This window comes from Channa argus, chromosome 18 (genome assembly GCF_033026475.1).
Source record: "Channa argus isolate prfri chromosome 18, Channa argus male v1.0, whole genome shotgun sequence".
In the NCBI taxonomy this organism is placed as follows: domain Eukaryota; kingdom Metazoa; phylum Chordata; class Actinopteri; order Anabantiformes; family Channidae; genus Channa; species Channa argus.
In genome coordinates, this window is record NC_090214.1 from 8,880,852 (window position 1) to 8,893,687 (window position 12,836).

At 38.2% G+C, this 12,836-nt stretch overlaps 1 protein-coding gene across 5 annotated transcripts in view; it reads left to right on the forward strand.

Moving 5' to 3' along the window:
• brinp1 (bone morphogenetic protein/retinoic acid inducible neural-specific 1) overlaps positions 1-12,836 on the forward strand; it is a 104,858-nt gene that overhangs the window by 77,829 nt on the left and 14,193 nt on the right. The window lies entirely within an intron of this gene.

Here is a 12,836-nt window from a genome sequence, read left to right on the forward strand (position 1 = left end):
GCATCCTGAACATCCTTGCTATTCAGTCAGAGATGTGGAGGGCTCTCCATGAGAAATAGTCAGACGAAATGTTTTCTTTCCTCCTAACTGTCCACTGTGTGCAGAAGTCCTTCCAAAAACAAGACAGGGCCTCACAGTGGGGAAAAAAAGCTTTGAAAAATGGATGAGAAGAGCTGATGTGATTGGCCCTGACTGATACTATCCCTCAAACAACACCCCTTAGCAAACCCAGTGATAATCTACAGTATGTGTGATAATGGACTCTCCTGATCCCACACTTTCAAGCGTGCTACTGTACATACTGCAGGTATTCTGCAGAAAGTAGCAGGTATAGTAGCAGATATTATAAAGTAGCAGAATTTGTTTCTTTATCTGAGAACACTTTTTGCCTATGTAAAAAATTTAGTGTAATGGTTGAGTCATTTGGAACAACACATAGTGTTTCCCGAAGCAGCCTGATCACCTTTTATTCAGATAAAACACAATTAGATTCCCTGACAGATTTATTAAGTCCCTTAAATGGGCTTTACAGTCAGTGCCCAAAATAATAACAGCTTTGACAGCACTGTCCTCCTCCTTGACAACACTCCCAAAATGGACTTCACAAACTATCCCTGGAGGAACATGACACTGGCTGAGCAAAAAACTGCTGTAATAGGCAGTAGCAGCTCTCAGCACATCTAATGAACACCCGCCGTGTGTCTCATTTTCAAATGCCTATTGACCTTTTACCAGACAATTAGCTAAAATGCAAAGTTTTGCCATTTAAACTGTGGGGAGGAGCCAGATCTGACCACTGTGGCAGATCATGATAACTGGCAGCACTATCTAATAGCAAAATGTGCACATCATATGTAATTTTAGATTTTACATTAATAGCAGAACAAAACACTTTTTGAGACAAAACCAATTTTGTTAATTACATTGTGGATGTACGACACAGCAAGAATGAATACACACTGACCCCATGTCATTACAAAACTAATACACATTTATCTGTAGTGGTATCTACATGCTGGTTCTGTTTGCACAGCCATGCTCTGTTTAAAAATGTGTAAGCATGGCTAAGAAAAAGCTAAGAGGTTTATAAAAAAAGAATAATCACAGTGACCTTCAACTGCAATGTTCAGCCACCTTATTATATATTTATGAGGCAAGAACTGCACGCTTTTAATTTTGATGCAAATTATTTTGGTTTTAACTCTTTTGCGCATATGGCACACAATGAAGAAAAAAAAAATGCTCTTCTGAGTGACAGGTGTTTCAAAACAGGGCAATCAACATAAGGCTAAAGACATAGTCCATAGAAAGGTCAGTGAGGCCTGTAACATCCATATGTCCACATCTTAAGAATCGGTTAATTCAATAATAGAAAACCCCAGAGTGAACATCATAGTTTCTAAAAATCACTGGGGGCCATACATTTAAACTGGAATGTCTGCAATATCTGGTGTGCATGCTATTTTAATGGTTTCACATTCAAGTGTTTTCTTAATTGGTGCTCAGTTTACATTCCTTGAGTTATCTGTCTTTTCTTTTCGCTTGCTCCTACAGTGCAAACACATGGTAGGTAGAGACCTGTCTTGAATAGATTATCTCTCTATAAACTCTTTATATATGTTTATTTCCCTTGCTCTGGACCTGATTTGAATCATCTGTTCACATTACATGTCTTGGGAATTTAAGCATTTTCCAATAAACTGAACGTTATACCTTTTATAACTTGTGCAAGTTCTACTTTTAAACTGCGAAATGCACTGAAAGATGTATTGTCTGACGGCAGTTTCTTTAGCTTATGAAACATTGCCATGTTAGAGATAGATGGTTTTGCAGGAAAAAGACAAAATCCCACCAAGATGATTTGTGGTTTTGTTCCTGAGAAGGAAAAATGTTGATTCATAGATTTTGAAATAGCAAGATTGCATTTAGGCTATAATAGTACATCTCCGCTCTCTTTGCTCTGCTGTGTTTCAATAAACAAGTTGTGACAGAAAGTAGAAAACAAAGTCTGCTCATAAAATTGGACTGAATCCTCATTTATGTGTACAGGATAAATAACATCTGCATGTTTTTAGCTTTTAGCATCCTCTTTGTGCTCTCAAAGTAAGGGAACCCTCAGGTCACCTAATCGAGATAAGAAATATTCTATTAAAAAACTACATTTGTGAAATCAGTTAGTACAGGTAAAGGTAGACAAGATGCTGAACTCCAAGTTGCACCTGCTGGGTCAGGTGAGCACTTTGCACAGCACCCACCATCATCAGTGTGTGTGTGTGTGTGTGTGTGTGTGTGTGTGTGTGTGTGTGTGTGTGTGTGTGTGTGTGTGTGTGTGTGTGTGTGTGTGTGTGTGTGTGTGTGTGTGTGTAAGAGAAATACACGCAAGGATATTCCATTTCGGCTATTCCATTTTTTTATGGCACTTCCATGTATCCCCTTAGTAAACATGCCTGTTTATCTACTGTCTGCGCTGAGATTGGATGAGATAGTGTAAAAACTGTCTCAATCACCACCAGTGAGGGAATGAAGAAACTGCAAACAAATTTTCAATTCCACTTTTAGAAGGTGCAGTGGCAAAATCACATACAGCGTTGTGCATATTGCTGCATTTTTCTGTTTGCCTGAACCAGTTAGTACGATAGTGTGTGTGAGTGTGTGTGTTTGTGATCTCCCAAGCTACTGAAGGCATTTGCTGTTAAGCCAAGGTGAGCCATTTTGTCCGAACTGTTTTTATTTCTACATTTTGACAATCAAAGCTTGATCTTTATTTGTTTCATTATGGCTGTGTGGCATTTACTGTGCCTAAAGTCATGTCACTCACTTATCTATTTCAACACTGCCTCTCTCAAATATTTAGTTCCTATACAACTATACTGCAAACGTGATTAAATTTGGCTGTTAACATTTCATTTATATGTTCAGCGTATTTGCAACTCATCATTTACATTACATGTCATCATATTCATATTCAGATTTGCAGTTTAGTTGTATAGTAACATAATTTTTAGGAGACAGGGTTGATCCACAACATTAACTTTATTATCTTTAAATGTTGAGCAACAGTGTTTGTTACTTCAACCTCTCATTTTTGGGGGAAATGAATAAATCTATAAAAACCCAAATTTAGACAAGCTATTTTAATTGCTTATGAATTAAATAAGGGAGTCATATTAGTATGCAGCACCATGTGAGTTACAACTAGGATGCAGTAATCGAAAACCCACTCTATTTCATTCTTCTAATTAAACTTTTAATCATGCCTTTCTTTTTCTCACTTTTATTTTTTCATTCCAAACCTCAGCACTTTCTTTACCTTAAGGCATATACATAACTGCTAAACTTTGGTGGAGAAAAGAAATACAAGAAATTGATTACAAACCTTAAGCCAAACAGTTTTTTACTGCATTTTGAGGTGATTTGCTCTGGCAAAATGAGCTTTTAGAATGGGCTGTGACCGCATTCTGGATTAAATTAAACATGGCATGAAAATAAGCAAACTAGGGAATTTACTTGTGGTCAAATTTCTCCTGGAGACACTTTGAGCTGTCTTTCCAAAATAACTGAATTTACTAAGAAGAATGTGTCTTTTTTTTTTTTCCCCCTCTCCTTCTCACCCCTGTGGTCTGCTCTTTGTGAGCTGGTGGGGCTGTGAGCTTCAGATAACACAACGTGGATATGACACTCCCTGGATACTCCCTCTGCTTTCACTTAGATTTAGATTAGAATGCTGTAGTGAAATCTGACATCAAATGAGTTACCCATTAAAGCCCAAACTCTGTCCTCTTCCCTCCTGGTGTTTTGCTTTGTAAAATGTTTGGCAAATTAATCAACACCTTGTGCTTTCTCCCTTTTTTCCCCTTCTTCCCCCAACAATCATCAGAATTAAACATGACACTGTAACAGTTTTTTCACATTAGATTTCATGCATGACTTAACAAAGCTTTGATCTATTGAACGTGAAACTGCATTGCTTAAACTTAGTATGACTGTGGAGGTTTCGGTTTTACATTTTTGGCTTGTTTGGATCTTATTGCATGCTAAATACACACTTTCATTGGCAGTCAACTTGGGTACATGAAGGCACCAGGTTATTTTATTGGCAGAGATTATTTGTGGCCATGCAAGAGAAACTCATTGATCCTGACACTGTGTTCTTCGGTCACCCAACATAAATTACAATATAACCTTGCACACCCTAGTGACTCTGAACATAATATAATTGACCCATTGTGTCACAAATTATCAGCTGGACTGAAGTCAAATTCTGCATTTGCAGCAAAAGCCATAAATGTGAACCCACTCTTAAATTTTTAATGGTTCCTGTGACTCATTGGAATATAGACATATTAAAGAAGCCGGGTTTGTTTATTCTCTTAAGTTTAATCTGAATAAAAGATCTGCACCATTTAACATTACCACACTTGGGATTTAAATACACTTTTGTTCTCCCACATTAATTTGTTCTTTATTTGTTTGTCCTCTCTCCAGGCTAACACTTAGAAACCTGATAATATTGACTTTGGCTGGATTCTCACTTTCTGCCTCTGCTGGGACCTAGAAGTAAAAAATAGCTTATTGAAGGGTGAGAATTAAATGAAAGAGGGAATTAGCATGTGGTAGTTAAATGGTCAGGATTTTCACTGTTTACTTAACCATTCTCCAAGTTATAGGAAGAAAATTTCGTTTTTCGTTTTGTAAAGAATATTTAGTATCTTTTTAACATCCTAATGTTCTCCTATTCCTTTAAGTATTATAATTGGTATTGTATAATCGGTATTTTCTTAAATAGGGCTACAACAGGGACTTTTATTATAGGCATAAGATTGACATTTTGCGGTGTAATTTGATATCCACCACAAACACATACTGCCGTTTGAAATTTGCAGAGTGGTTTCATATATTAACAGGGTCAAAGAAAGATAAAAGGCCTTGGAACCTCCACAAGCCATTACCTTGCAGAGACCCAATCACCTCCAATATGGCTGTCATAAATTAGCAGCAAAACAAAAGCAAACTAATTTGCTTCTTTCAATCCCCACCACATGCTTTCTCTCGTTCCTCTTTCTCCGGTTTTCTCAAGAGCCTATCTTGGAAGAGCCATGAGCCTATCTTGGAAGATTTATGAATATGTTAGAATAGCCTGAGCCAACAGTTTTCAAAGTGGTGAAGTGAAAATAAATTAAACTGGCCCTGTAGGCAAGTCGTGCGGAGAGTGATGAATTAGATACTCATTGCTCTGTCGCCCAATGCCTGTCCCTCTTTTCAAGTGAAAATGCTGTAAACATTTTCGAGAAGACAAACAAACATACAAATCAATTAAGTTGTTTTTAACAATGGACCTTTAGAAGAATTGATTTGGAAACTAAAGTATATTTGTAAGCACAACATCCTTGGATACCAAGGAATAATTTACAGAAGATATGTTGATGCAAAACATGGAAAGCAAATTGTTGGAATAGCAACAATAAGCCCACAGGTACTTTTTATTATCTTTCTCTCAGTTCTTCCTTTCACACACACACAAAACAAATTGTGATCTTTTTTCAGTTTATGTTTTTCCCGTAAATCCTGGGAACAATATAAAACCAAAAAACTAAAAAATCAATATTTATTTTATGATACTTAGAAATCATGGGGTAACTTGGGTTGTATCCCATGAACTGTCACAGATGTGTTCTGAGGTATTAAACCACCTCATGGACAGGCTCAAGCACTGGACCGGAGCAACTGTTTCTTTTATGAAAACATGCGTCCTTTTTGCCCAGAGAACTGATAACGACGGGTCGTTTTTCAAGATGGATGGCTGCACCCATTTTTTTCACTTTTCCCTACATGCCGAAACCTCCCTACCTGATGAAATCTTTCCATGTTAACCTGGAGGTCAGCTTACAATTGGAAGTGGTCAATCAAGAGTGAGTTTCCATTTGAGCCAGCATGACCATAAATCTCCTTTTTCCTCCATACACTCTTGCCAGCTGCAGGCTGTCATTTCTGCAAGTGCCACAGTTTTTTTCCCCTGGCGGACAGATCCTTTCATCTATTGCTTGGGGGGGTTCTTTACTTTATTCTTTTGTATTTAGTAAGATCCCTTGCATTATTCAAAACTCAATAATAGGAATTGTTTTTAAACAGTACAGATGATTTGTTGTAAGTCTGTGTGCAGTGGTGCACAGCTGGAGACGCACCTAACAACTAGCTCAAACTTTCAACAGACTGTTCCTCCAACTGTCTCAGGTCCCTAATTTATGAGAGTCGGAAACATGCATAACGACTGGAAGTTCTGGAGGTACTGTATGTACAATACACTTTCAAATCCCATGTGAATGGTAAGTCTGTGCTAAAGTCTAAAAGTTACTGCAGGTACCTTACTGCAGGTCTCTTCTGGTGTTGACATCAGTGGTTACCAGTGCCAGTTGCAAATATTTACTATGTTCAAGAACATCTCTGTGAGAACAACTGGCTGTAAATGGATCTTAAAACTAAATACTATAACTTTCACACACCACAGACACATCAACAATTTTCTTTGCCAAATTTCAGCACCAACTGAGCCAGACTGCAGAAGCCTGGTACCAACTAGGTCTGACCAACTCAACTTCGTAATTGTCTGTGTTTTAATAGTGTTTTACTCAAGTAAAGTATTTTAGGTGTTTCTACTTTTCTTTAGTGTTTACATTTTCTGCTTTCTCATATTTCAATTTCACATTTCAGAGGCAAATATTGTGCTTTTACAGTGCCTTGCAAAAGTATTAATGCCCCTTGAACTTTTTTACGTTTTGTCACGTAACAACCACAAACCTAAATGTATTTTTCGGGGATTTTATGTGATAGACAACACAAAGTGGCACATAATTGTAAAGTGAAAAGAAAAATGAGAGTACAAGGAACACATCAGACAGGGCAGGGATAAAGTTGTGGAGACGTTTAAGGCAGGGTTATGTTATAAAAAAAAAATATCCCAAGCTCTGACCATCTCACAGAGCACTGTACAATCTATCATCTGAAAATGGAAAGAGTGTGGCACAACTGCAGACCTATCAAGACATATCCGTCTACCTAAACTGACAGCCCGGGCAAGGAGAGCATTAATCAGAGAAGTAGCCAAGAGGCCCATGGTAACTCTGGAGGAGCTGCAGAGATCCACAGCACAGGTGGGAGAATCTGTCCACAGGACAACAATTAGATAAATCTGGCCTTTATGGAGGAGTGGCAAGAAGAAAGCAAACATGTGGAAGAAGGTGCTCTGGTCAGATGAGACCAAAATTTTACTTTTTTGGCCTAAATGCAAAACGTTATGTGTGGCTAAAACCTAACACTGCACATCACCATGAACGCATCATCCCCACTGCGAAATATGGTGGTGGCAGCATCATGTTGTGGGGATGCTTTTCTTCAGCAGGGACAGGGAAGATGGTCAGAACTGATGGGATGGATGGATGGGAAGGGGTGGATGGATCCTAATACAGGGCAATCTTAGAAGAAAACCTGTTAGAGTCTGCAAAAGACCTGAGACTGGGAGCAGGACAACAATTCTAAACGCACAGCCAGAGCTACAATAGAATGTTTAGATCAAAGCATATTCATGTGTTGGAATGACCCATTCAGGTCTAAATCCAATTGAGAATCTGTGGCAAGACTTAGAATTTGCTGTTCACAGACCCTCTTCATCCAATCTGACTGAGCTTGAGCTATTTTGCAAAGAAGAAGTTTGGCCCTCTAGATGTGCAGAGAGAGGGTATAGAAATATCTTAAAACATTTGCAGCTGTAATTGCAGCAGAAGGTGGTTCTACAAAGTACTGACTCAGGGAGGCTGAATACAAGTGCACGTCACACTTTTCAGATATTTATTTGTAAAACGTTTTATTCCTTTGAATTCATAAATATGTAGCACTTTGTGTTGGTCTATTACATAAAATCCCAATAAAATAAATTTACATTTGTGGTTGTAAAGTGACATCAGGTGGAAAATGGGTGTGAATACTTTTGCAAGACACTGTACGCCACTGCATTCATTTAGAAACTATACAGTTACTAGTTACTTCTCAGAATCTGATTAATAAAACTAAATAATTGGTCCTAGAGGTGAAATGCAATAGGTCCTTAGCTGTATTCAAAGTATTCCAAATTATACAGTAATTTATGGATTCAAAACCTATGCTGCAACCAGCTGTGGCATTAAAGTGACAAATCTATGTTTGGTTTATCAGCAGTTATAATCCAATCACATCCCATTATTCATGTGAAATTTGCTTGAATAAAGCTTATTTTTACTTTTTGTACTTCAAGTAAATGTTAGGCTAATACTTTTATAATTTTACTTAAGTAATATTTTAAATGCAGTATTGTTACTTGTAGGAAAATATGTCCATATTGTGGTATTTTTACTTAAGTAAAGGATTTCAGGATTTCAGTATACCAATTTTTCCCAGACAAAGTACAATTACTTCCATTTGAATATTTGCTGATACAGAGTACCAATATGAGTACTAAACAGTTTTGATTATGAGTTGCTGGACAGTAATATTCTTATCAGTCCACTACACAGTTAAGCTGATAGGACCATACACCTGAAAACAAAGTTCTATTGCAGACAAACCCAAAAATGCTGTTCTCGAAAATGAGAACAGAAAAGCTTGGGTGAAAAAAACAGACACGACAGTGACTAGGAGCAACTTTCACGCAAAAGAACAGAAAAAAAGAAAAAATAAACAAAACATATTTGAGTTAAGATCCAGTACAGATAACAAACCCATAAAAGATTTAGCTTGTGTCATGTTGGGCTCCCAGTTTTGAAATACGGTAAAACTATTTATGAATCAGAATGTTTATCTTTAGCAAAGTCTGAAGCAAAATGTGTTTCCCCATACAAATGCATTAACATTATTTATGTATTTAGAGATGTTTCATGTAACATCTATGATAAACTCGGGCATTTCATCTGTGCATACAGCACAACTTGACACTTTGAGGGCAGTTGTGGCTTTTATAGCTGAAATGGAAATGTCAGAATTTGTCACACATCTTTCCTCCCCCTCTCAAGGGTTCATGTAAAACATATGATTTCCGCGAGAGCCTGCAAAACACTTTACACTGTACGTGTGCTTGTAAATGAATGTATGTGTGCATGCACATGGATGTGTGACACTGCTACAAATCTCATCAGCCAAGGCCGTAATGCTCTTGCTGTGCAGGGACACGTGGCAACACATGATGGAACAGCTTGAACAGTGCAACTGAAGAGCATAAGCAGCCAACAGCAACCACATCTCTAATTGCATGCTGAAACCATACCTTGCAACAAAGCTAATATTCATTGGTGGAATATGTTCCCAATAACACTTTGAAGCCATTATTTAAAATAATATTAATAGTAATAATAATCACATTTATATTCACCCCACTGTATTGCACACAGAGGAAGCAAAATAAAAGTCACCAGTAACTTATTTTACTCTGATTCAACTTGTGAGTCTGTGTTTAGTGTGTAGCACAATAACTCATCACTAAGAAACGCTCGCCTACCGCTCCAGTGTGCCTGCCCTCCTCAGACCAGCAATTGCCTCAACATGCAATTTCAGCAATTCCCCTTTTTTTCACAAGGCATGAACAGCAAGCCCTGAATGCCAAGACATTTTTATATGTAATTCATGCTTTTACAGTGATTACTGTACCTGCATACATGTTTCCCTTTTTGTGTTACCAATATAAATAAATAAATTTCTTCAAAGCTAACATTGTGTAGAGATATTGTGTGAAACACATTGTCTTCTACAAGTGTTTTCTGTTTCACACAGATACAGTGGGGCGTATCACAGATGCATATGCAGTCATTTGTGTGTTAATATGTTCTAGGAAATGGGATTTGCCACTTCTTTGTTGTTTTGATGTTTCAAAGGATGCATGGCTAAATATTCATGTGTCATCAAAATGCAGAACATTCAAGGGAGAAGTGCATTCTTTAGCCTGTACTTAGGACATAAAATGATATTTGAAATGAAGATTTTCGGTCAGATTGTTATAAACAATTATTCCTGCACACAAATGCTTAAATAAGATTGTGATGAAAAAAGTGGAGTCGACAGACTTGTTTGACAACAAAAGCTGGTGCCTTCTGAAGTGCTTAAAACACTTATGATAATCTACGATAATCTACTCGGTACAGACACAGCAACACATTATCTATTTGAATGCTAAGTACATCTCATTCAGAACTTTAAAAAATGCTAACATATTCTGAGAGCTGAGAATAGCTCCAGTGGAACATGTTATCCTCTGTCAGGCCCAATACACACAAGCACACACAGTCAGACACCTAAAGCTCTTTATGCAAAGAAATGAAAAGTGGATAAATAGCTGCTTTAGCTGCACCTTTACCTCATATTTGTGAAAGAGGAGCTCTCGTGTGAAATGGGCCATTGCTGCAAATCTTAAAACTATATCCCCCTTTCTGTAATAAGTATCTATGGATCGGCAGGGCAGGGGTGGGCATGAGTAAAACAGGCAATATTTCAGTTCAAAGGTCTTTGGTTTTGTATCATGGCTGCAACGATAACCTCCAATGGTAATTTAATGCCCCCATTGAAGTAATGCACTTTATTGCACCAGTGGATTAAGTAATGATTATTTTGCGAAATTGCGGCCACACAATGGTCAATTAATCTTTAATGAAACTGTAACTTATGAGGCGGAGCGTGGCATTGCACTAAGCAGGCAACTGCTTGCCAAGGCAGTTACAAGCCTCAGTTGTGGCCTGCACTCCGCGTCTATCTCCATGTAAAAATAGAGCACTCTAGAAAGAAATGTAATGAAAAGGCAAAGCCATAGTTGCAGAGTCTCCATTTTTAGTATTCATGGAATGTTTGAGGGCCTATATCCTCAAATGTACGTGAAGAAAATGTATAAGCCTCTGATGTATGCAATGAGATTATCTGCCATTTTGAGGTGCTATTTATTTAGAGCAAGCCAGGCATGGGGGTTGCAAGGAATTATGTGCACTGACAGAGCATGAAGTTGGAGGTTATCAAATGGCTGCACGGGAATTCCAATTTCATTTCATCAGCAGCTCTTTAATGATGGTAAGTGTGCCTCCCAACTTCAACTTCCAGTGTTTTCCTCAACAAATACCTGCCTCAGAGCCACTGAAACCATATCACTATAGTCCGGTCATTCTCAGCCTTTTCACATGTTACTGCATTAAAACGCCAAAGCTGGGAAAGTCATAAAGACAAATGTTTTTACTCTGATTAGCTTCTCATTTCATTTTTGGCCTGAGGAACCCAATTCTTTTACGCATTCCCCACCGCACTAACAAATGTTGATGGATTTACTTTCATTGCATGACATCATTTCTACACTGGAGTGGGAGGACAAGACATCAAATTTCCAATAGTTGAGAATATAGAGGAGAGCGGGAGAGGTGAAGAAACAGGAATGAGGAGAGTGATTGATAGAGTGAATGAAAGCCAAAGGATGAATGCGGACGAGTCAAAGGGCATTCGCATGAGTGTGGTGGACGTATGACTGAGTGTAATGAAGTAAGACGACAGGATGTGTACAGAGGCAGAGTGGGGACTAGAGAGAAAAGGATGGAAAGAGAACAGACAGAATCACTGTGAGAAAACAAGAGATTGCAAGACTGATAGTTGTGAGCTGAATGTCAGCATCCCAAATGGTTCTTTCAGCAATCTCTGTGCACCAACACATTGATATCAAAAAAAAAAAACAATCTGTGTGTGCATACCTGTGTTGATTGTATGGCTGTGGGGGTTGAGGTATGGTTAGACAAAAGAAGGAGGGCTGAGGCACTCTGTGTTATTGTTCACCCGGCCGCTGGCACCAGCACTGTCAGTGAGCAGCGTTGATCCGTGAACTTGCCATCTGGAATCTCCCACAAATCACATTAAAGTTTCAAGCCCAGGAATACATCAAGCTAAATGAATATTGGATCCAGGGGCCGCAGACAGGCCTGATGGGAAAAAAAGCCCAGTGCAACCCAACCCTTTTGTGGTCAGACATGATCTATCTATCCCTTTTACTTCCCCTATCCCTCCTTTCTATCTGTTCCCTTCATCGCTGATGGGTAGTGGTTCTGATGAGGTGAAGAGGAGAAGGGAACTGACTGATGAGGTACAGGTAAAGAGGCACACATTACAAGGAGAGTTAGTTAAAGTTAGTTTATATGATATTCACCTCTCAAATATATACAGGTTTGACTTTAGCTTGGGGCCTTGGCATCAACATGAATATACCATTAAACTCCATATATGCTTTTTAACTTAGACCACAGTGTGTCCGCAGTATGAACTTAAATGCTTACTTTACTTGTCATTTGAACAGAAATTTGTCAGTGTTGCATAAATGAACTACAGTTTTCATCTCGGCTGAAAATAATTGTTTAATGAAAAAAATGCAGTCATTCAATAAATGTTTTCTGGTTGCATATTTTCTGCTGAAGCACTGTTTATGCTCAAGTAAAACAAGAAAGAAAAGAAAAAAAAACTATTTAGTTCCTTTCCAATCCAGTGGCTTGTAGAGCTGGGGATTTGTTTTCCCAGGCCTGGACCGAAGAGAAATCCTTTACTGTTGTCCAAGCTTGGATTCTATGAGATCCCCAGGGTGAGGCTTGGAGTGTAAAAAATATAAATACATTGTCAGCAGCGAGAGTGAAGAGGTACTTTCAGGTTCAGTCCTGAATTGGCTGCTACATTACAAATCCAGTTATTGCCATTAGTGTATAATTGGGTTTACAAACCACACGCTAATTTATAAATGGCAATGCAGTAAATTGCATGCACACAAGAAAATGCACAAAAGGGAAAACAACTAATGTGCTGAATTA